Source organism: Cardiocondyla obscurior, linkage group LG17 (genome assembly GCF_019399895.1).
Source record: "Cardiocondyla obscurior isolate alpha-2009 linkage group LG17, Cobs3.1, whole genome shotgun sequence".
NCBI lineage: Eukaryota > Metazoa > Arthropoda > Insecta > Hymenoptera > Formicidae > Cardiocondyla > Cardiocondyla obscurior.
This window is the reverse complement of record NC_091880.1, coordinates 1,715,949-1,738,533: the sequence shown is the minus strand read 5'-3', so window position 1 is coordinate 1,738,533 and position 22,585 is coordinate 1,715,949. Positions and strand designations below refer to the sequence as shown.

The 22,585-nt window shown below is 47.3% G+C and overlaps 1 long non-coding RNA gene across 3 annotated transcripts in view; it reads right to left on the bottom strand.

Moving 5' to 3' along the window:
- Window positions 1-17,300, bottom strand: part of LOC139109400 (uncharacterized) — a 256,864-nt gene extending 239,564 nt beyond the window's left edge. For all 3 annotated transcript variants that reach the window (XR_011546832.1, XR_011546833.1, XR_011546831.1), the window contains exons 1-2: window positions 15,591-17,300; window positions 10,873-11,043 (exon numbers count right to left, since the gene is read on the bottom strand). This is a non-coding gene — a long non-coding RNA (uncharacterized lncRNA). The remainder of the gene's footprint in view (window positions 1-10,872; window positions 11,044-15,590) is intronic.
- Window positions 17,301-22,585: the final 5,285 nt, after the last annotated feature.

The following is a 22,585-nucleotide window of genomic DNA, read 5'->3' as shown; positions in this document are numbered from 1 at the left end:
CTCGCTAATGTTTGCGCGAGCGGGCGAGCCCGGCCGTCCCTCCGTCGCTCGGTTAATTGCGGTATCGAACTTCGCAGCATCATTCATCTCCAGCAGAGCGTAACGATATCACCTCCTACGTACCCGAGCGTGTCGGGACTATTTCAAGTGAGACGGACAGTTAGGTCCAGACGAAGAAACCGCCGGGGCGGCTTCCGCGTCTATGCGTCGAGGGCGTAAAAAGGAGCGATGTGTGCTGGAGAAGGGCCGAAGTAGAAGACCGTGTTACGACGCCGGGGGGAGAGCGGAAGAGAGAATATATTATACACATACACGTGGCGTCAGCTGTGCTTTATAACCCGGCATCAAGCCGATGTCACGGTATGGGTAGTCGGTTTATACCGCGATACATGATGCTGCATCTGCTAACCCTCGTCTTATTTTATTTTATTTTTTTTTTCCTCTTTTTTTTTTCTTTTTACCTTTTTTCTCTCTCGGTTCTTCTGATCAGCTTCGCTCCTTTTTTCCCTCGCTCGGCGCGTAAATTTTTCCTCTCCTTCGCTCCCGCTTGTTCCCGCGTTAACAGGGAAATCGTTTTTGCGCCGGCGATCATTACGCGGCCACGAGAAGCTCGCGGCGTTAAGATGAAGTCGTACGTACGTACGTGAGCGAGATGTCGATGTCACCCCGCGACGACGGCTGGAAATCACGCGGGGAGGAACACGCACGGAGATTGCGACGTGAATGCAAAGCGACAGAGAGAATTCATTATGGCGAGAAAACTGGTTGCTTATAAATTGAACGGTTATTCACCGCGAGATTTCGACCGATCTAAACTCATCTTTTTATTATCGCCACCGCTGTTCGGAACTTGTTAAAGTTTAAAATTAAAATTGTTTATTCTATCCGTAATAAAAAAAATATATATATTATATATTCTACTAGTAATTAAAAAGAAAGATAAGGGTGAACAGCGTACGTGCCGCGTGCGAGCTACGTTCCCTCCACTACCCCCACCCGCGCTCAGTCCTTCTCCAGCGGTCGAACGAGACGTACGTACGGAGCACGTGCTCCGTACGTATTAAAGATCTACGGACAATTGACGGGCCAGGGGCACATAATCTGGTGTGATTTACCTTCCTGGATTAATCGTGCGTACCGGCGACTACATCTTTTCGATATAAAGTAAGTTAAAACCACGTGTACGTGTACATTAAATTCGCGTCTCTTTGCCGTAAACGAAGTGTCGACGAGTACATCAGATGGACTCGAGGGAAGAAGGATTCGATCGACCATTCCGTGATAGATTCGGGAGACATTCGTTCGTGGTATAGGAATGCGAGGCCTAAGAATCTTTTTGTTAAAGTATTTTCATAGCTATGCAGTGATCTAGAGTAGAGATCGGTCGGTCACGCGCGCGGCGTACACATCTCGCACGGTTATCACGTAAAACGTAGGTATGTGCTGGCCGGTCGGCTGCCGTGCACAGTCGTGAATAATTCACATAGAATAGTTGTAATTATTTGTAACGCAGCACGTTTAATTCTCGTCATTTTTACTAATCAAATATAATTTTTTTTGTTTCAGATAACAATCCAGAGAAAGACTTTCGTCGAAGGAGCATCAACCTGACGTTCCCCGTTGGAAAAAAGTGGAAGGATAAGTGTCGCACGCCGAAACTATACAAATACGAACCGCAGCCGGTTCGTCGGTCGCTTCGGGAGTTTCGCAAAGTGATCGGACGTCATTCTTTTACGTAAAAAATTTCTTAACGGGAGTGTCGTGAACTATCGTGCGAAAGTGTTCAATAAAAAATTAATTTTTGTATCAGTAATTTATCGGGCGCGTTCGCGAGTGTCCAGTGCGCGGAAGGATGACTCGACACGTCCCATCTGAGAGGAGGAGCAGGCCTGGGCGGGCATCATGCATCGGCGGAGCAACTTTTAGGTGAGAATTAATTCTTTCTTTAAATTTGGATTTTATTAACTTTATTTTTATGTATTTTTATTAAAGAATCAAATACAAACGCGTAATTTTTATTTTGTTTAAACGTTAACTGTTTTCAGCACGTCTACATTAATATTTTCCATTTTATGTTACAGTCACCGGCAGAATTCCACAACTCCGCTGAAGTTCATGCAGATCGGTAAGTCATATAATTTTTTTTTGTGGTTTGTAATTAGGGTTTCTTAAAAAAATCGCGCGCGCATGATTTCTTCTAATATATATATAATAAAAATCGATTTGATTAATTTTTTAAAAACTTGTTGGAAAATATAAAGCATCGGATATTTCTTTATTCTCTTTGCTGCCGTTTTCGACAGTATTGATATTCATTTACAACGAGCGAACCAATAATACTGCGTTTATGAATATGAAAATATAAATGAACCGCGAGAACGGGCATCAAATTGCCGGTGCGTCAAACGAGGGCTATACTTTGATGAACATTTAAGTAACTTCCTAATGGATCTCGTCATTCTGCTGAAAGTTGAGAACTCGCCAGACGCCGACTGAGCGGTGAAAATCCCTCCGTTCACGATCGCCGTTCGCTCAGAGATAGATATCTACTTAGTCCGAAGACTCTTAGCCGCGTGCAAGTAATCGATAAAACGAAAGGCCAGTTCTCGTTCGCGCTCACGCTAAAAACTTTTCATCCCGAACGTAAAATCGACGTACCTACATGTGACGAGCGGGCACGCGCGTAGATCAAGCGTATCGCGCGAGTCATTCGATCCGTCGGGTCGGATACAAAAGTGCTGATTGCCCGGCTTGGTTTCTCAACGAATGAAATATCGCGGTCGCCGATCGTGCGGTAAACATGTATAGATATCGATGTTGCGACCAACGCGGCGAAATGCGATTCGACGTTTCTACGATGGCGTTGCCGACCGTTTGAAAATTAGCCGGGCGTTGTTTCGGCGCGATAATCGGCTATATTTCCGCCGCTAATATTTCCAAGCGACGCCAAAGGAAAATGCCGAGCGTCCACGGCGAAAGAGAAGTTTCATAGATCAGCGACGTGCGCGTTCTGGCGAGGGCAGCAGGGCGAGCCTGCAATGCAGACGCAGCGGCGTGCCGCGATTACTAGAGCACGTGTGCACGATTGTATTCCTGAACCGCGCCGCGCGTACACACACGGCGACGAATTAAATTACGTCAGTCTGTATCGCGTAACAATGCGCTCGCAGAATTACGCGAGCACAACCGGCACGTCGTCGCGCCGGCATGTTACGGCTTGTAATGAGGCGACCGTGATCTCGACGGTGGAGTGCCATAGGCGAAAGAATACCGAACGCGAAGTAGAAACGCAATCGCTAACGCGCGAAGCAACGAAGCCCCCCCCACCGTTTTCGTGCAGCGGCGTTATTATATTCTTATCGTCTCTTATAGAGTTTTTTTAATCGTCTTTTTATTTTTTTACGCGCTTTAATTTTTTAATGCGCGTCGAAATGATCGGGACAGCTGAGTCGCCTCAGATCAAATGATTAAATTGCTTTCTGACGAGAATAGATATTGCGGGAAGGGAAAAAAAATGTTACGGCGGCGAACCGTACCGGGAATACAGATATTACACGTACAGCGCGGCGCAATGGAGATGGAAAAGTGTATTCGATTGCAAAAACTGCGGAAATGTCTATATCGCTTTCCGATAGCGGTGACGAGTGACGTGCGTCGCGCCTATGAAAAATGTACGCTCGCAGCCGGCACGCAAAATCCTTTAATTATACGACCATTAATTCTACGCCGACGTGGCGTATTAGCTTGTTGTTAAAACGTACGGAAAACCGGCTACAGTTATTAAACCATTTTGTGTCTCGATAGGGGTAAACATTTTACCCCGCCGTAAAATAATTAAATCTCGCGCAATTGGCACGCTAAAGCCATTAACAGGACAAATTCGCGAGTCAATATTTCGCCTGTAACATTTTTTTTTTTTTATTTCCTCTAATGTCCGCAACATAAACGTCGAGCCCAATCTGCCGCGAAGAAATCCCGAAATGTCAAAAAAAAAAAAAATAATAATAAAAAATGAAAAAATATATCAATCGCCATCGTTTTTCTCTTCGCGAGATGGTTAATGAATGCGAACCACGGGAGGGATAAGAGAAGGATTACCGATCACTCGTGTCTCGGAGAAAAGCTCACGGTTTGCCCGGAGCCTCGGTCCCTCGCTAATAATTTAGTCGCCTGATGGGGGCGGTCGGATGAAAATCGTCGCGCGATTCTTCACGGCGCGGCGTTAATTTTACTCCCGGGAGAGTGCTCTCGCGCTCGGCGAGCGTGAATTAGTGTTCAGAAAGGTACGGCACCGCGGCTACCATTACGGCCAGGTAACATACGTAAGGGCCCCACGTACGTACGGTGCGCGATACCGCCGAAGAAACATCTCGGCGCGCCGTGCAGGGACATAATTCATTGCCGGCAGGAAGCTTGTACCTTAATCTCGTCGCAGCCCGCGCTGCGCCGCTCTCTCTCTCTTTCTCTCTCTCTCTATCTCTATCTCTTTTCCTCCCCCTCTGTCTCCCCGTGCTCTCCCTTTGTGTCGCGAGCTCCCCTGGGCCCCTCCCGGACCCGAGCACACGGCGTCAAACGTACTGCAGACGTTGTGCTGCACGTGCGAACGCACGGACGGCTGTAAAGGCGGCCCCGATGCATGCACGGAGCACGTACGTAACTATCAGCGGAATGTATCATCCCCCGCGGACCGCAGGCAGGACACGTTATTCCGAATCCGACGGGAATGATTACGTAACTCCGAGAGTGCGAGAGCGCGACGAAAACGCATTCGATGTCCACCGAATATAATGTGAATACGGCAAATACAGGTTTTTGGAAAATTCTGACGTTTGAAAGTCTCCTTAGGTTACTGCAGCTCCATTTAAGAGTTAAATATTAAGGGAAAAAAATTTTTTTTTTTAATAAAAAAGCGTTTTTATTGGTATGAAATAAATTTATATGAGACGCCGATGTTGTTATCGAGCAAATCGCGATTGTCACTTCCGGCGAGATATATTCATGTAAATGGACAAACTCGAAGATCGCAGAGGAGAAATAGCGTGCAAGTTGTTACCGATGATAGCCGTGATAAACGATCGCCGATTTCGCCCGGGTCTCGTGGAGGTCCGGTTATCGGGAGCGCTCGAACTTCTCGCTCTCGTATTGTCGATAAAGCCCATTTTTTTTCCTCCGCGTGACAGCGAGCGTCCCGGACAAAAGTTTCGACGAGATAGGAGTGAAAATATCGTCTCGGAAGTATCCGCGGCGGCAGCGACTGCGTTCGGTCGCGGAAAAGTTGCCGTATAAATATCAATAAACGCCCGCACGGAGGTTGATTTCTCGCGACCGGCGCAAAAATACATCCCTCCACTTCTCGAAATATTTCTCGCCCTGACGCGTCTCCTCATTTGACACACATTTTATTATAATTTAATCGCAGTCGTCGCGATAGTTTGTTCTATTTTTATTTCTCATTTTTTTTTTAAACTTGACGTCAAATAATTAGACAAAAATTCTGCCGGCAATCGCTGATTGAGCGGACGTTAAAAGCTATTTCTCGTCGATTAACATGAAATTCCCGGCAGCGCGAACGTTCGCGAACAGCACAACGACGCGTGACGGCCATTCAGACCGGTCCTAGAACGCGACGTTATGAAGATAGTAATTTCGGAGCGGCCGGTAGAGAAATTCACCCCGTGTGCCGCATGCAGGGATATATTCAAATAATGCAACAACGCGACGCGACTGTAAATTATTCGGCAAACACGCGCGGTGGCTTTTTGTTCCCGACATCTGTATACACGCGGGAGAGGAAAAAAATAAAAAGTTAACCAAAAATTAAAAAAAAAAAAATAAAAAAGAAGAGAGAAGAGAAGGGGAGAAAAAAAGAGGAGAGAACTAGGAGCGCACCTGGCGAGTACGTAAATCTCGCGCGTCCACTTTTGCACGGCCCGGACGGACGGCCCCCGTGAATCCCGTTTAATCTGCTTTGAAATCAAAATCGTCCGCGGAATACGCTCTGGATGATACATCGGCCGCCGTGTTGCGGCCGCGTAAGAAACGAGAAACAGGCGCGCGAGACGCGAAGAGCAGCGCGAAGAGGACCCGGGTAGGGAAGCGAGATTGAAACGGACGGAGCCACGCGAAAGTGGCGTATGCAAATAAGCGACGGAAAAATGTGTCGAATGATAAAAAGCGCCGCGGCAAAGTGAAGGGGACACACGGCGACGATCGCGGAGGATTTCATTTCGCGACTGAGCGTCGGCGTGTTCTCCATCTTCTCGAATCGAGACGCGACTTAGAGACTCGGGATAAAAATCGCTGACGGGCGCTAGCGGTGCCGAGGGAACGTACGCGAGGTTAAAATGTGTTGTAAATATCCGACGAGTTATATATTACATAATTTAAGAAAGTAACGCGTATAAATATCGACAGCCTATTACCAAAATTCGATATCTATTTCGCTCACAAAACTTCAATTTACATAAATTCCCCTATCTGTCGATCTGCTTCGTGCAAACGACGCGATAATCCGCGCCGCTGGAATGCGTTTTGATGCGGCACTCGCGTATTTGTGTACAGGCGGCACTTTATTAAAGCGATAAGCGCGATGGTAATTTGGGGCGCGGTGAATACTTAACAAAACAATTCCGTGGTATCCGGGCGGGTCTAAAATATCATTGCGGCAAGTGCGCCGCGGCCGATGCACCGCGATCGGAAAAATACTATTGAATGATCCGGTCGAAAAGAGCCATAAAGCGTGCGCCGTTGAATCGCGAACGTTTTCGACTATCGCTCTTATCCGCGCTCATACGTGATCGAGCACTCGTCACCGCATTTTTCCGTCTCAAACGTCCTCATCGCGATCGCGACCAAACTATCGGCAAGGGTCGCTCGTGATTGTTAACTATAAACGATCGAACAAACGCGACGCGATCGCATAAGCGGAAGCGTTTAACAAACAAATCGAGCAATGGAATCTGGCCGATCGCAATCAACTTAATCGGCCGTTTTATCGCGTTTTTTTTTCCTTTTATTTTCGCAATGTCGTACTAAAATAAATTATCCACAATTGCGTGAAAAGAAACCGGGAAAATGCAATAATCGGCAAACCAGCGGAATAAAAAATGGAGATAAAAGTTAAATAAAAATGTCGGAGAACGATTAATTCAATATTCGATTTTGCGTTGGATTAACGCAAAATTTTGAATTGATAAATGGGACGTCTAAAATGCAGGGCGAAATGTTTTACTACGGTGTACGCGAACGGCGGCGGTCGATCGAGAGTCAATTTCCTCGAACGAAGACGCCGAGGAGGAGAAGACATCTCTTATCGCGATCTCTTTTTATCGTCGCAATCGCGCTGGAGGAAGTCGCCGTGGGCACGGTTTTCGCGAAAAATCTCAAAACTGAATTATAAGCTCGCAGCCGGTAGCGGCCACTCTTTCTCTACCTCAATATGTTTTTTTTTCTCCCCTTTTCTTTTTTTCCTTGCGCCGTCGAGTTCTTAAGTGCTTCCGTTTATCGTGGAGGGTGTATAACTCCTTCCCCAGGTTCGATTACCGATCTGAATTTGCCGAACGGAAACGGTCGTCGCTTCGGCTGCACCCGGTTCCGTGATTTCGTCGATCTCTGGCGTGCACGCACACTCTCGTCGAGTCAATAGCTCTCGCATTAACGTAACGCAAGCGCGAAAATAAAAATCGCACGATAGAAGCAGCACCGGCGGATTTATCTCAAAATCTGTGACGGATAACGCGTCACAGGAACTTGATATTTATTACGAGAATTGCAAGACGACGGAAATAATCGATTGATAACAATCGAATAATAATTGCTTAATAATCTTCGCGCGCAAATAACGGAGGCGGGAGTGAGGAGTAAAATATGTTATTCGCTTCGGTAAACAACGTTCGATGCTCGCCGCTCGTAGCTGACGAAAGCTCGGACACCGTTTATCTACTCGTAAGCGCTACTGCATCTCTCGCATGGCAACAGAAACGGGAGTTCCGTGAAAGACCGAGGTCGATGCATAGACATACGAAGCTCCGAACAGCGCTCGACTTTCGATCCCGCCCGGCGAATTGGTTTTTCCCCGTTTAACCGCTCTTTCCCGGTCTCACTTTGTCGCCGCGTTCGCTCTTCCGTCGCATTAGTCAACCACCTGGCGAAAACTCGAGAGAACAGATCGATCTTCGTTTCCTCGACGGGTCAGTTCGAACGCTCGTCGAAAATTTCGTCGCCAAGCGCCAGCCTACCGCGCGATGTAAAAATACAAGACGGGATTGCGGAATAGAAGTCAACGAGAACAGCGAACACATGGTCGATTTTCTTGCAGCGCGTCGTTTCCTCAAATTTGTCTAAATTTTTACAGCCGAGAGAAAAAGGAAAATGTAGCTACTTTTGAATTCAAATAGAATTTTATAATATTTCCAATAATAAATATTAGCCTAATTAATAATGATTTACTCGGTTTTACTTATCGTTAGAAATATCATAAAATTATGCTCGGCTCCAAAAGCAATTGCGCTTTTTTTTATTTTATTTTTTTTTCGGTGCGAAAGGCTCGTTCGTTCGCAGAAAGTGATTGTTCTCGTTGTCTGTGTTTCCCTATTCATATCGCCCCTACTTTCGCACTTTGTAATAGGCTTTACGGGCTACATTTGACAGAGCGCGCACACAACTGCGCTTCGCACGGTGCACTTGACCCTCGTGCGAAACGCAGCCGGGCGCAAATCGATTTCGGTGCTTCGACTTGGCTCGCCCAGTGTACATTTATAATGCCCGACCACGGAAAATCGCCCGCGGCGATGCACGTACACCCCGCAGCCGTTGTAGGGGCGCGAACACGTCGAGACGTATCTCATTGGCCTTTCAATATCGTCTCGCTTTCCTCCTCATTTTCGAAAGAATGAGGAAGAGGACGAGGGAGAGGAACAAAACGCGGGGTACATCCGGGTATAAAATGCACGGCTACCGCAAGCGTCTGCACAATTGATCGCGTAACTCGATATAAAATAAACAGCGACGTGCTTTTTATAAAAAAAAAAGCTTGTATTTTTAAAATATTAATGATTTAACGTAAAAAAAAGGAAAAAAATATATATTTGATACGTGAGTTTTGATCTCGCGAGACGGATGATTATCAAAGCGGAACAAGACAATTGAAACGTAAACCCTGGAGTCTCGTCTAAACGAACGAGACTTTGTGCTGTTAGAAAATCGCGTTATTCGATACAATTGACTCCACACTCGGAGTGGCTTCTTTACGAGAACAAGCACCGCTCTGAATTCGAGCTTGTCCTCTGAACAGGATATGCGCTTTATATTCTTTAGCTGTCTCCAAGATTCACTTTGTCGAACCGAATGTGTGAGTTTATCCTTTGAGTTGATACCGTCGACGAGAATAACGTACCGCTCACGAAAAAAATTTACACGTCAACGTAGAAAACACTTAAAGCGTGAAGCAGTCTCCTCTCTTCCACCCCGAAATTAACAGCCAAATAACGAGGACAATCAATCGATCGGAAGTCGTTCGGTGGTTTTTCTTTTATATTTGAACCGCGTCATAAATAATCGCATCTGATAAAACGAACGGAATAATGCCGCGCACGTGAGTAACGGGCAAATAAAAATAGCGGTGACAGTAAAACGGGTTACATCGATCGGACACATTACTGCGACCACTATAGCCGCGGGTATAAAAAGAAAAAGAAAAAAAAGAAAACTCGGGCCAAAGTTGTCGACCCGCGCGAAGTGACTCGCCCGCGATAGGTAAGTACAAGTACAACTTTCAGTAACGCGCGGTATTATTCTTACAAAAGCGAGTTATCGAATTTGCAGCTCGATTAGCGACGGGGAAACGATTTCAACCGATCTTTGGCATCGTTTCCGTGAGAACTGGCGTAATAGTGACGAGCGGTGACTCGCGTGCGGCGTAAGGTACGCTCGCGAATTCCGCGGACCAGGTTTCGCGAAAAGACGACAAGAAGACGGCGGTCGCGCCGCTAACCGTGAAACTCGATCTTCGCGCAGCCACCGCTATCCGCGGAATGTTTCGCCGCGGAAAACACGGTCGTCCGCCGCCCGGAACGAGAACGTTCACGGTAATATCTCGGATGAGATTAAACGGAGCCTGGGTGCTCCGGCGAGGTCCGACGGCAGGAAAATGCAAGGCCCCGCTAACGAAACGCGACGGACCCCCGCGATAAACGTAACCGGATATTTTCGCGTACTCGGACCGTGAAATCGCGAGATGTATCCCGCCTCCCTACCTTCCCTCTCCCTTCCCCCTTGTTCCTGCCGCCGCCGCGTCCACTCGAAAAGCTCTCTAATTATCGCGCGCTGGAGTTTTAGCGTCATTTTCACAGGGACGCCTATGCATATTCATAATCTCTGTGATAACACGGCACTCTCGATTAACGCGCGAAAAACTATTTTCGGCGAGGAAAAACCGTCGAGATCTGTCGGCCGCGCGGATCCGCGCGCGGTCGAAACGGCGAGGGAATATTGCGCGAAAAAGCACTGCCGATCTCCGTGTATTAAGTTCCCTCTTATGTCGCCGTTCGTGTTCGCCGGTCGCGCAATTTTACGAGCGGTTCATCGGCGAAAGCGCAGCATCGTGGCAGACATCATCCGGCGCGCTCCGCCGCAAGTCTCGCGTGCATATTAAAAAATTGAAAGAATGAGAAAGCAGACTTGGTTCCTAAGACGAAACAAAGACGAGACACGCATCTGCCTTCCCGAGGGCGACAAGCTTGCAGCCTGCTCGCAAAGTCGGCGGCATTTCTAAACCGGAAAGAGTCGAGTCGTCGCCGCGTGATAGAAGATAATTACACGAAAGAAATGCGATGAGACGAAAGGAGAAAAAAAAAACATACAACGTCGACTTACATTGGATTGGTGGAGTTCCAATAGATGTCCGGCAGGCGGGAACAGGTGGCCTCCCGCGGGAAGGCCTCCATCACGGCCAGCAGCAGGAGGAAGAGGATGAACCACGGCATGATGTCGAGCTGAATCTTGAGGCCGTTTGTGTACCGCTTCCAGGAGAAAAAAGTCGGTCACCTGCGACAGTTATCCAAAAATCAATTAACGAACCGTACAAACTGCGAGACGACAAGCGTCGCGATCTTCGTCGAAAATTAACGCGACGCTGCGATGGACCGCAGGACGATACATCTACTTTAAGCCGCCGGCCGCGGGATCGATAGTCGCATTTCTGTTTTCAATAAACAGCCGCGTGACAGAGAAGAGTTCATTTTGTACTGGGAAGCCGGGCCCGGCGGGCTCGAAACGGCCGCCACGCTTAAATAAAGCCGTAAACTGCACGCGCAATTAGAATCCGGGAATCCAAACTAATTAACGATTCAAGGAGGACTCCTATTTCTCGGGCTAGCCGGGAGAAAGAAAGCTTCTACACCGCCGGCGATAAAAGAAAAGCAAGAGGCGGACTTGTACAATCGCAGCGGTGGAATCCCGGACTTAATTTGCACCGCCGCGCGCTTGAGTTTCTTTTCGAAGGATGTTAAACCCGCGCTTAGTAACGCTGCGCGTTTCACGAGGGATCCCGACAGGAACGCTCGTCCTCGCGTTACATTTTCTATCGGCCGGTTAATGCTTTAAAACCGCGTGATAGTTCTCGAACACCCTGTCGACGACAGAAGGCGGTAAAACGGAGATATCGATAAGGCGGCCCTTTCATGCGCGAAAAGGGCAACAATAAGGAGAAGGTAGGCACCCCGAGAGATCGACTAGATTACTGGGTAAATGGAAAATAGGTACGGAATAAAGGGATGAAAAAAAAAACACGCGAGACCATCCTTCTTTCCGTCCTATGAGCTACATTGTGTTATTCGTATGATAATTATATATAATCTCGGCTTATCCTTTTACGATCGTTGCGGGAGCGCGCGCGGGGGAAGGATAATGAATATGCGAGCGTCACTCGAAATAAGTCAAAAGCAAAAAGAAAAAAAAAAAAGGAGCACGGACGCGGTTACAAGAAATAACAGATAGCCGTTGTGAAATTGCCCGACGCATTCCGCGCGGTCACGTCTTCGACTCGAGAGAGAAGGATCTTAATGGATTTATCGGCTGCAAAACGCGCAAGTGAAAACTGTAAGAGTCTGGGAAAGAAAACCCTCTCCCCTTCCCTTGAAAGGGAGAACTCAACGCGAGATTTCGACGAGAATAATGGGACGGTCATCGGTAAAATGTGTGCTCGCGTGTGAGGTAAGCGAAGGCTTATAGAAATCCCCAAATTAATATCAAATTAATGGCAAATAAAAATTAAAAATTCTTTCAGGCATTAAAATAATTGATAATTAATTAATTCGAATATTAACAACATGAGAAAATATATTTTTTTTTTTAATATTAACAGCATCGGATTAAAAGCAAGATTATTTATTTAAATATCAAAATATTCGACAGCATTGCTTCTAATACTCAAAATAATATATTATTTATTGTATTAATTTATAATAATACTTTTCAATTTAAACAATGTATATTTATATTATTAATTTCGAGTATTTTTATTTCGTGGTTTTAATTACTGAATTTTTATAAAAAGACTCGGACAGGACAATATACGGCGCAAGTGTTCGGCTGCACTTATCGTATCTGATCTAATCGCGACAGTTCGCGGCTGGGATGAAAAAGCGGCGAGCCGTCCACGGCGTTGATTTCTTCTTTTGTATCAATCCCGATCGATGTAGCCCCTCCCGTCCACCTATCTCACGCCTCTCTGCCTCACATTCTCGGAATAAACGCAGCTATTGAAAGATACTGAATAGGCGCATCGATTTTCAATCTCAAAGAAACGAATTGCCCCCGCGCTGCGACGTCGAAACGTGGATAATAAATAAATTAAGTGAATTAACTGATTTTATTGAAGGCTTCAATATTTGACGCGCGTGCCAATCGAGCTTATCGGCTTCACCGAAACGCGCAACGAGAGCGACGCGGTCGCGAATCAGTACCTTGTCCTTCGGCGCGTAGCAAAGGGCCCCCCCGTGGAGGCAATCTCGTTTCGTACAGTCACCTGCTTTCAGGGCCGCTCGGCCCTTTCAGGGCACCGAGCGCGGCTCGCGCGAGGGACGAGTTTAAGAGACGCGGAAGAGAAGGCGGACGAGTAAAACGCGCGATGTGTTCGAAATAAAGCATAAAACCGGGCATGTCCGAGAAGGACGTGGCCCATTAAAGGGCCGTGCTGGCCCCGCCGGGCAGAGCAGGTTGATCCTCTCTGTCCTCCCGGCCTCCTTTCTCGCTCGTCGCCCCTTCCTACTTTCCCCGCGGCATGCCCGGCACGCCGTCGATCTGCGAGACCGCGGATCCCCCGTAGCGACGCGAATTTCTCTTTTAATTGAAACCGAAAGTCATCCGTTAACGCGCGAAGGACGGGACGGGCCTCGGGACGTTTCCGATGGAAAAATATCGCGCAATCGTTTTCCCGCCGCGTTTCTTGCCGCGAAGATCCACGAGCGAAGGTCAATCCGGCGCACCGGATTAATTGCGGTCCGCGCGCGGAGCTCGTTTCGCTCGCCGATAACTCCCGCCGGATCTCCGCGAGGCCGCGTATATACTTTCGCCGGGGAACCGCACTCGCAATTAGCCGTCTCGGGGCTTTAATTAAGTCACACGTGTAATTGCACGCGCTCGGCCGGAAAGACTATCTCTAAGCCCCCGCGATCCAATACGGCCGCGGATAAATGCAAAACTCGCGGGGTCTTATTAATTAAACGGCGTGCATTAACATAAGTTCCGTCGAAATTGAAAAGGGATCAAAAAGAGAAAACGGCGCGTCGTTTGGAATCATTTAATTACGCGCGAGCGTGCGTTTTCTTCCAAAAATTATACCGAGAGGGTTTGATCGTGGAAAATACTCGCCGGTCGATCGAGGGGCTTAATTATCATTTTCTTCGCCGAATAAATTGGTCTTCGAAACGAATAATTATTCGCAAATGCACCGCTCGTGCTTCCGTCGTTTGTTTTTCTTTTATTTTTATTTTTATTTAAATATTATCGACAGTGCAAGCGACGCGTCGGAAGGGAATAAATCTTCCGGCTCCTAAAAAAAAGGGGCCGATACGCGTTTTTGCTACCTCGCTGCGGCATAACGCGACCAAGTATACCCCAAGTTACGCAATAACTGCAAACTGTGCAAATTTATTGCTTCCACAACAGGCGGCAGATTATCCCGCGAGCCCGTTCCGCGAAAGTTTCAATCGCTCGGCCCGAAAACGCAGCATAATGAATGGCGGCGTGCGATTCGTTATGAATGAGTCCGCCGGTAAACAATGCGCGTGCACGTGTGCACTCGCTTTATGCGCTTCCACGCACGGCCCTTGCGAGCCCTATCCAGCTCGTGAGTTTGTTAAAGCCGCCGATTGGTTATCGGACGCGGATTCCGGTTCCCTGATTTTTTTTTTCCCATTTTTTTATTTGACGCTCTTGCGTACGGACTGATGCGGGAAAGAGTAATTTTTATTCTTTCATGAATGCTTGAACTAAATCGATCGAGGATCAGACCTTTCCGGGTCTTTCGGAAAAATATCTGAGAGTATTTCTTTAATTTCTTTGTATATATTAAATTATATATATTTTTTTTCTTTTTCCTTTTTTGTTAATTATAATGCATAATGTTGATTTAACTTGCGGGTACGCGCGATATGAATGTCGGCGTTCGATAAAATAGTGAAAAAAAAGTACGTGGATATTTCGGTGAAAATACGGGAAATTTTCGGGAAGCAAAACAATTGTTTCACGGCTTACTGAACGCACAAACTCCGCTATATGTACAAAGCTACCTATCGAACCTACTGAATATCGTTCTAGCCGCGGATAATGGGGACGAAAATCACAAAACTTGCAGCCTTTTACCGTGTCCAGGCGTTAACGGTGCAACATTACGACGCGAAATTAAAACATCCTGTTAATTACGCGAGATACACGGCGACAGCTCGTCTACGATTTCGATTTTATTTCGACGAACTCTTACGCTAATTAAAACGACTATGCGAACTCTCGTTTTCGCGTTGGCATTGAAAATTTCTCTCTCGCTTATTTATTTTTTTTTCTTTTTTTTTTACGACTGGCATACAACTGGCGAAAAAGCTGTTCAAAAAAAAAAAAAAAAAACCCGGCGAAATGCATTTAGCACATCGTTCATTTGCCGCAGTGACGCAAATTAAAACCAAATCAGTCCGGGAAATAAATTCAAGCGTGTCGAATTGAATCATAAAAATTTCATAATTTTTTAAACGTGATTTTGATAATGAACCGATTGGTATATTAAATTTCGAGATACAAGTAGAGAAAAATTAAAGCTGAAAAAGAAAAAAAATTAAATTCCCCAGTTACGATAATAATTATCCGAGTGTAAAAAATTAACTTGATATAACGATGAATTATCGACTACTAAAAAAAAAAAAAAAAAACATCTACACTCGGCCGATCGCGGGACTCGCGCCGGGGCAAATTAGCGCGACGATCGGTATTTCACCGAACGAAAAGGAACCGATAAATTTTTATCGCGTCGTCTAAAAACTCTCAGGGTCGGCTGCGGCGAACGGACGGCGGAACGTGGACACTAGAGCAATGTTACTCACTTGTTTCAAGTGACCGGGATAGCAGCGTCCGCACTTTCGTCACGTGAGGATCGCCCTCGGGTGCCCTTATCCTTCCCTTTGGGCACGGAGGCTGCCGGCGCGACGCGTAATCCGAACTCGACCGGAGGAAGGATCGGGCGTGGGCGATCGCGCAGCGAGATCGCCGCCGCTCGCTGATGCGAAATATGACGTCACTGGACTCGCGCGCGATGCTGTAGCGCGTTTCGGGACGGGCGCAGGTGCGCCGTCCACTTCGCCGGGCTCGGCGAGAAAACGCGGAGGCCGTCGGCTCGTCGAAGCGTGTCGCACGGGACGATTCCGGCTCACGACGGTGTACGACCGTCGCTCCGGGGCGCGAAACGGATCGCGAGATCGTGGCGGCGACGCGGAATCGCGGCAGCCTCTTGCACGACGGAACGATCGGGCGACACGCACACACTTGGCACTGACGACGACTTTCTTATCTTCTGGCACTTACTTCCTGTCGCTCCGCGCAAAGGAACACGAACGCACTCGCGAGATCGGGCAGACGCGAGCCGGCAGACGGGGCCTCGCGATCGGCCAAGGGGGTTCACTCGGTCACTTTCCTCGAGCACGTCGCAGATTTCGATCCCTCGCGATTCTCGGATACAGTTCTAGGCGTTCGAGTGAGTCGCGCGGCTGAATCCGCGCGTCGGACACTCCAAAGAGGTGTAGCGAAGTCGCGGTTGCACTCCCGAAGAAACAACGGATCCTACGTCCGACTTCGCCGAAGTCGGGTGGAAAACTGAAATCCGCGCGGAGTCGCTCAGGTCGTGACGGAGCCTTTTCGTAATTGATCGATCGCAACGATTGGCGATCGTGCGACAGGGCGACAGGTTATGGCGAGCGGGCAGCTTTCTTACTCCGTCATTCCAGGAAACTAGACTAACGTCCGCGTCTGTTTGCACGAACGAGTTTTCGGAAGCAACGTTATCGCGCCTCCTAATCTCTTCCCCAAAAAATTCTATGCCCAAATACGTCGACTTCCTTCGACAGCGATGACTCAGCACCGACGATGCTCGCAAAAAAACACGTAAAGAAATCGCGAGCTTGCTTCGCTTCTTTCAGGATTCTTTTCTTTTTCTTTTTTTTTTCGACGCCTGGTCACCAACTCGCGATCTTCAAAACGAGAACTATCGGCGGTCAACTTCTCCGTTGACAACACGACCGTTTTCTTCCACTTTATTCACGGATGATTTTTCGTCGATCCTTCGCTGTTCGCTTTCGATTTCCTTACCACTCGGTTTATCAGTACGTTCCCTCCCCACTACTTCGCCCTCCCTCCCTACGCGTCTCCTTCACGCACGCACGCACACACTCACGCACACTTTTGCCCTCCACCTGCGACCAGTCGAAGGGTATTCGCGGTACTTCCCGGAGGATCGCGGGCGAGGTTGATCGAGATCCGTAACGCGCGAAACGAAATATCCTTCGACGAGCGAGCAGAGCGTCGCGATGCAAACCGGAATGCTGCAACCCCGCGGGATGCTGCGGCCGAGCGATCGTCGGCGATCCACCGGCGCTCTCACTGGCTTACCCCGATCGGCGCGTTCACTCTTTCTCTCCCTTGCCTTCGATTTCGCTTTTCTCTTATTTAATCCTTTTCTCTTTATTTCTCCCTCGTCCGTCGCGGACAATCGCGTGGGCTCTTTCAATCGCGGTCCCGTTCCGTGGCTGCTCGCTCGTCCGTTGGCGGGCTTCGAATGACGGGCCTGCGATCGCTCCCCACGTCGGCGCTTCGGTTCTCTCGCTCGTTCCTTTTCCGTGCTACGCGCTTTCTCTCCCTCGATCGCGCCGGCTCCGTTCGCTCGCCGCGTTTCTCTCCCGCCCGCGCCGAACGCCGTCCTCGTCGCGCCCGCGGAAGAGCCTCGTTCTCGAGCCGGCGACGTGCGCCAGTGCGAGAGAGAGAGATTGAGAGAGGGACTCGGAACACGCTGGGCGCCGAAGGGAGAAAGGGCGAGAGGGTGGAGGAAGAAGGACAGAGCGGATTGCACGGCGGACGTGCGCAAGCGCCGCGAACGTATATACTCGGCCGGCGCTATCTGCGAGGCGGTAAAAGCACCCCCCCGACTTCCGCGGCGAGAAGGAAGAAGCACCCTCGCCTCCTACGCGAACGCAGCCCCTCAGCGTGCAACGCGCGCGGGAGGGTAGAGGGCTGTCTAACGTAAAACACGTATGTAGGGCTCCGCTGGCTGTCGCGCTTTTCCGGTCGGATGCTGGAGAATCATTTTTAACCCTTCAGCGGGCGCGCGAGATGTTTTTCCGTCGGCTCCCCCTTTCCTCCCCCTCGCACTTCCGCGTGAAGGTATAAGACCGATTTTCATTGAGAAAGACAGCAAAAGTAAAAATCGGAATTGTATTTGTTTAAGGCATCTGGACTTTTTAAGAAGAAAAAATAATTAATGCAGAAGCGACTGCTTAGTTTCGAATTTCGCCCTTCGAGAAGGGCTAAAGGTGGGCACGCAGGGAGTGTCCCCGAGAGCGTGTCGAACGCGAAAAGTCGAGACGCGCAGCTAAGAATAAGAGTTCACGCTTTCGACGGCCCCGAAAGACGCGAGGAAAGTCGGAGAAGGCGAAACCCCCGCGGTGGATAAATTCGCGGTGATCCTTCGCGAGATTACGTCCTTCGTTCGTCTCCCGTTGCCTCTCGCAGATTCGGGATAAAGCGCGGCATGCAGCTGACCGACACTTAACACAGTTAACGTCCGCTTTGATTCCTAGCGATAAAAAGTCGTCCGAATTTAATGCGAGGCACTTACGAGCCGCTTCGACCCCGCTGGAAATTCCGCGACCCGAGATACCCACTCGATCCGTCACGCACAAACGTTCCGAAGGGAACAAAAACAATTTCCCGTCGATATCGACGTTTTTGAAAATCGCTGTCACACATTTGAAAAACTATTTCGCGTGCCGGCGCGCTGATCGATATGCGAAAAATACTTTTAAATACAATATTTTTTTAAAAAAACGTATCGACGTGACGTGTAAAGCCCGGGGGGGAGGGAAAGAGGGAGGAAAAGGGGGGAGAAAAGGAAAATTGCAAAAGTCCCGCGTTTCTCGTTCAACTTTCCCGAGTTATGCGATTCGATAAGAACGCGTTTGAGGGTATACGATTCGCGCATAAGAATTTATGACGCGATTAAGCGTTCGTTAGTTGAAGATAGGATTTTTGTCGCAGTAAACCAGCGAAGGTGCTCGTTATCGCGGCACGGCAGCGTCTTAGGGTGCAAACGTGAGTTTCTTAATTCGGACTTTATCTCGTTGATTAGTGGGCCAAACAACGCGCGAAATAAGGAAAAAAAAAATTGAGGACCGTGATAACCAAAGAAAGTACTGATTTTCGCACGAGATTTCGCGGACAAAATCCACGCGATGGTATTACGAGACGCACCGCGATAGATCTCGCATTGGCGTAAAGTTGCTTGTAGCTATTAGAGTGCCCTTATCTCAAAAATTCCCTCTCGAGGTGCAACGCTAAAGGAAACCCACCGCGAGCTACGGAATCGTTTCATTCTGCGAGATCGCATTCGACTTTAGACTTTGTTGACTTCCTAAACGCACTTTCGATAAAATTTTTGGTCCAGAGTTTTCAATATTTGGAAAAAGATTTTTAACTCGTTTACAACACGTAGTATGGCTATTTCTCTCTTTTCCTTCCTCTCCTTCTCTCTCTTTCTCTCTCTCTCTCTCTCTTTCTCTTTCTCTCTCGTGTTGCGGCACGTTTGCGGTGCATCTCTGGGATAATCGATCGATACCGCCCATTTCTCCTGCCAGAGCAGTGAATTTGTTAGCGCATTTATTGAAATTTGTTTATGAAGCCATTCCACGCTAATGTAATTACGCTCACATTTTAACGCGACGGCGGCGCGAGCCGCTACAGTAATTTTATTGTTGCATTTTCATAGTTTAATTTTACGGAGCGCCGTGCAGCCCGCGCGCCGCAAATATTTTGGTACTAAACATCCAAGCGTATGCTTGATGGCGAAAAACGCATGTAACTCTATCTTATTTTCACAATTTATTTAAAAGCGATGTGCATGATATCGTCATATTTGCGATAAAATATCGTGGTAAATTAATCCTATTTGCCCAACGAATTGCCGCCGCCGCCGCCGCCGCATTGGGTCGTTATTTTATTGACCTGTTTTTCAATGCGCTTTAAAAAAAAAAAAAATGTGCCAGGTAACTTGCAAAGGTCAACATTTCTAACACATAAATCGAGTTCTATTAAAAAAAACATCTGGCGCACTTGATGTTTCCCGTTCGCGAATTCTACTACTACCATCGGAGATTCTTCTACATTAAGAATTTTTTAAATATCATGCCTAACCTAATTTTGTTTCGACTTTTTAAAGATTCCGTCACATTTTAAAATCTTTACAAAATTAATTTCCTCAAAGAATTCTCATTCCACATAAAAAAAAAGTCTCATTTTCTAACTGTTTCGGAGACTCCTTGATAATTAAATTAAATTATAGGAAAAAGAAGAGAAAGCAGGAACGTAAAATATTGCATTTTCGCTTTTTTTTCCCTCCCTACCCGTCTAAAAATCAACACGGCAATTTTAGATAACTAAGTTTGCGAACTACGATCGATAGGAGCGGCATGTCGGTGATCGCAACTTTTTGCCGAGGGCCTTAAATAATGAAAGCTCGCCGATTCTTGACGAACGCGGCGAAGACAGGGTAGAATTGCGTGCTACCTCGTTTCCGCAGCCGTGTGCTCGCTTTCATTTGTTCGACCTGTCTTCAAAAGACAACCGTCCTCGTCTGTGTATTGAACTTCCTCCTGCGATTAAATATTTAATAGCCGGATCGATACCGTTCCGCACATCCACGCTCTCCTCGCGACGCGGGCTATCCGGCCGCTATGCGAGACTTTTCCACTAACCAGTCCGAGAAATTACGAGCCGACCCTTCGCCTTTCTCATACGCAAACACACTCACGTATCCCACTGTGTCGGACGTCATTCGCAATCTGCCTCGCCGCCCCTTTGAAGAAAGCGGCCGCGAACCTTTTTCCGCTCGCGACTGATATGACGGAAACAAAAATATTTCCCTTAATAACGATCGTTTCGTAAAAAACAGTTCTCGCTTCTTCTTTCCGCTAATGCAGATAAATTAAACAGCGTAATAATTACACGCTAGAATTTTATTCCGCTATAAAATATAAATCTTAAATAGACCCCGCACGGAATTACCTTAATTAACTTCTCTCACAGTTCGATACGGTTATCTATATTTTATACTCTGCCTTTTTTTTCGTTCTTTTTAATATTTTACCTTTTTACTTTCATTTTTATTTTATTAAAAAAATTCCTAGAACTGCGAAATAAAAGTAGAGGCATTCGGTCGGTCTATTATACGCGCGCGGATATTTCTCTTCGATTTTATAAGTAATTTTCAGTCCCGGCCGAAGCTCGAGTGTCCGCTACTTTTTAACATGGAGCTCTCGTATCAGCTGGCAATGATTATCTTTTCCCGTATATAGCTCGCCGCAAACGCCTACCGTTGCACGTCGTTTTACTTTTCCTCCTAAGTCGCGCACGATATGTCACGCCATTTTCTCGAACGTGACGTACGTTGCAATTCAGCGGTAATGTCACGTTACCACGAGGGAAGTAAAAATTTTCATGGCTCCATGTCGCGCGGACGCACGTTGATACCGCGCACAAGATGAACTATAAGGAAAAAAACTCGAAATTACCTGGAGGAACGATCGTTTAAGCGTAATGGCAATAATAAAGGAGAAAATCACTGTGACAGCAAAGTTAAGGGCGCCAGATACGAAGCCCTTTCGCTCTAAAGCCATCTTAAAGCGCAGCCCGACATTCTTGTTAAAACGCAACACGATATTAATCGTATTGCAAATTGCATTAATTTGCCTGCGTTTTCCGACGTGATGAATTTTTAAGCTAACGTAACGCGATTCTTTTCCCTGCTGGGTTGTTAGTAAAATTGCGTACAGTGCACTTCTTGTGTTATAAATCTAAAATAGTCTTTTTTTTTTTTCTTTTCTTTTTTTTTCGTCTTCTCTTTTGTTTTCCGACGTGAAAAGAAAAACATGAAAGATGAACGGTAAAATAAGTGTAACTAGCGTACCATCCAATCAGCGGGATAAGAAACATCGCGTAATACCGACTTTACGTGCTCCGTATCATATTTTTTCAGCCACCACCGGTTATCAAACATTTAGACATCCGACGTACCGCAATATATCAAATGTGAACGGGAAAGAATATGTTGCGCCGTAATTTCTTTCAAAATTCCAAAAGTAAAACTGTTTAAAAAAATTATTTTATCTTTATTAAAAGGCCACGTAGTTGCCGAAAGAGGACGGTTACGAGGCTCCTAAAAATCAACGCTCTCTCCTTTCCGATGACGATTTTATTTACGCGCCTCTTCTTCGCGTTATGGATTTTGCTTGAAGATGTGGAGAGAAACGCGGGTGCACGCGAGATTTGCAGATCGATCTCTATCTCCCGACGTCTACTTTAGCTTCTACGAAGATAGTAAATTATATGTGCTCTATAGATTTCTATGACTGCATGCATCTCCCTGCGTACTTGGCACGGCGGTCGTGACTATAAACGAGAATGAAATTCGCTCGATAAAGTGCGACTGTACTGCCGCGCCGCCGTCCGTACATATGTATGAGCACATACAAATGTACGGGTTGGAATAAAAAGATTTTTCAGAGACGAGACTGAGTAGTACACCCGGGTGTTAAAGTACCCCGAGCTTTTAAACTGGTCGCCCCAGTTTCCCCGGCTCCGCCGGTACCTCCTGAATGTTTGATGTTGAGAAATTCGCGTACTCTCGGAACGCTGATCTTCTTTTAATTCTTCTTCCCGGTATCTTTTCGCTTATCCGACGCGGGCGTATCTCCGGCCGCGAATACGAGCGTAAGAAAAATCGGCGCACTCGGCGACAACCCGAAGCGATCGCTCGGCGAATAGCACGTGAACTGAACCT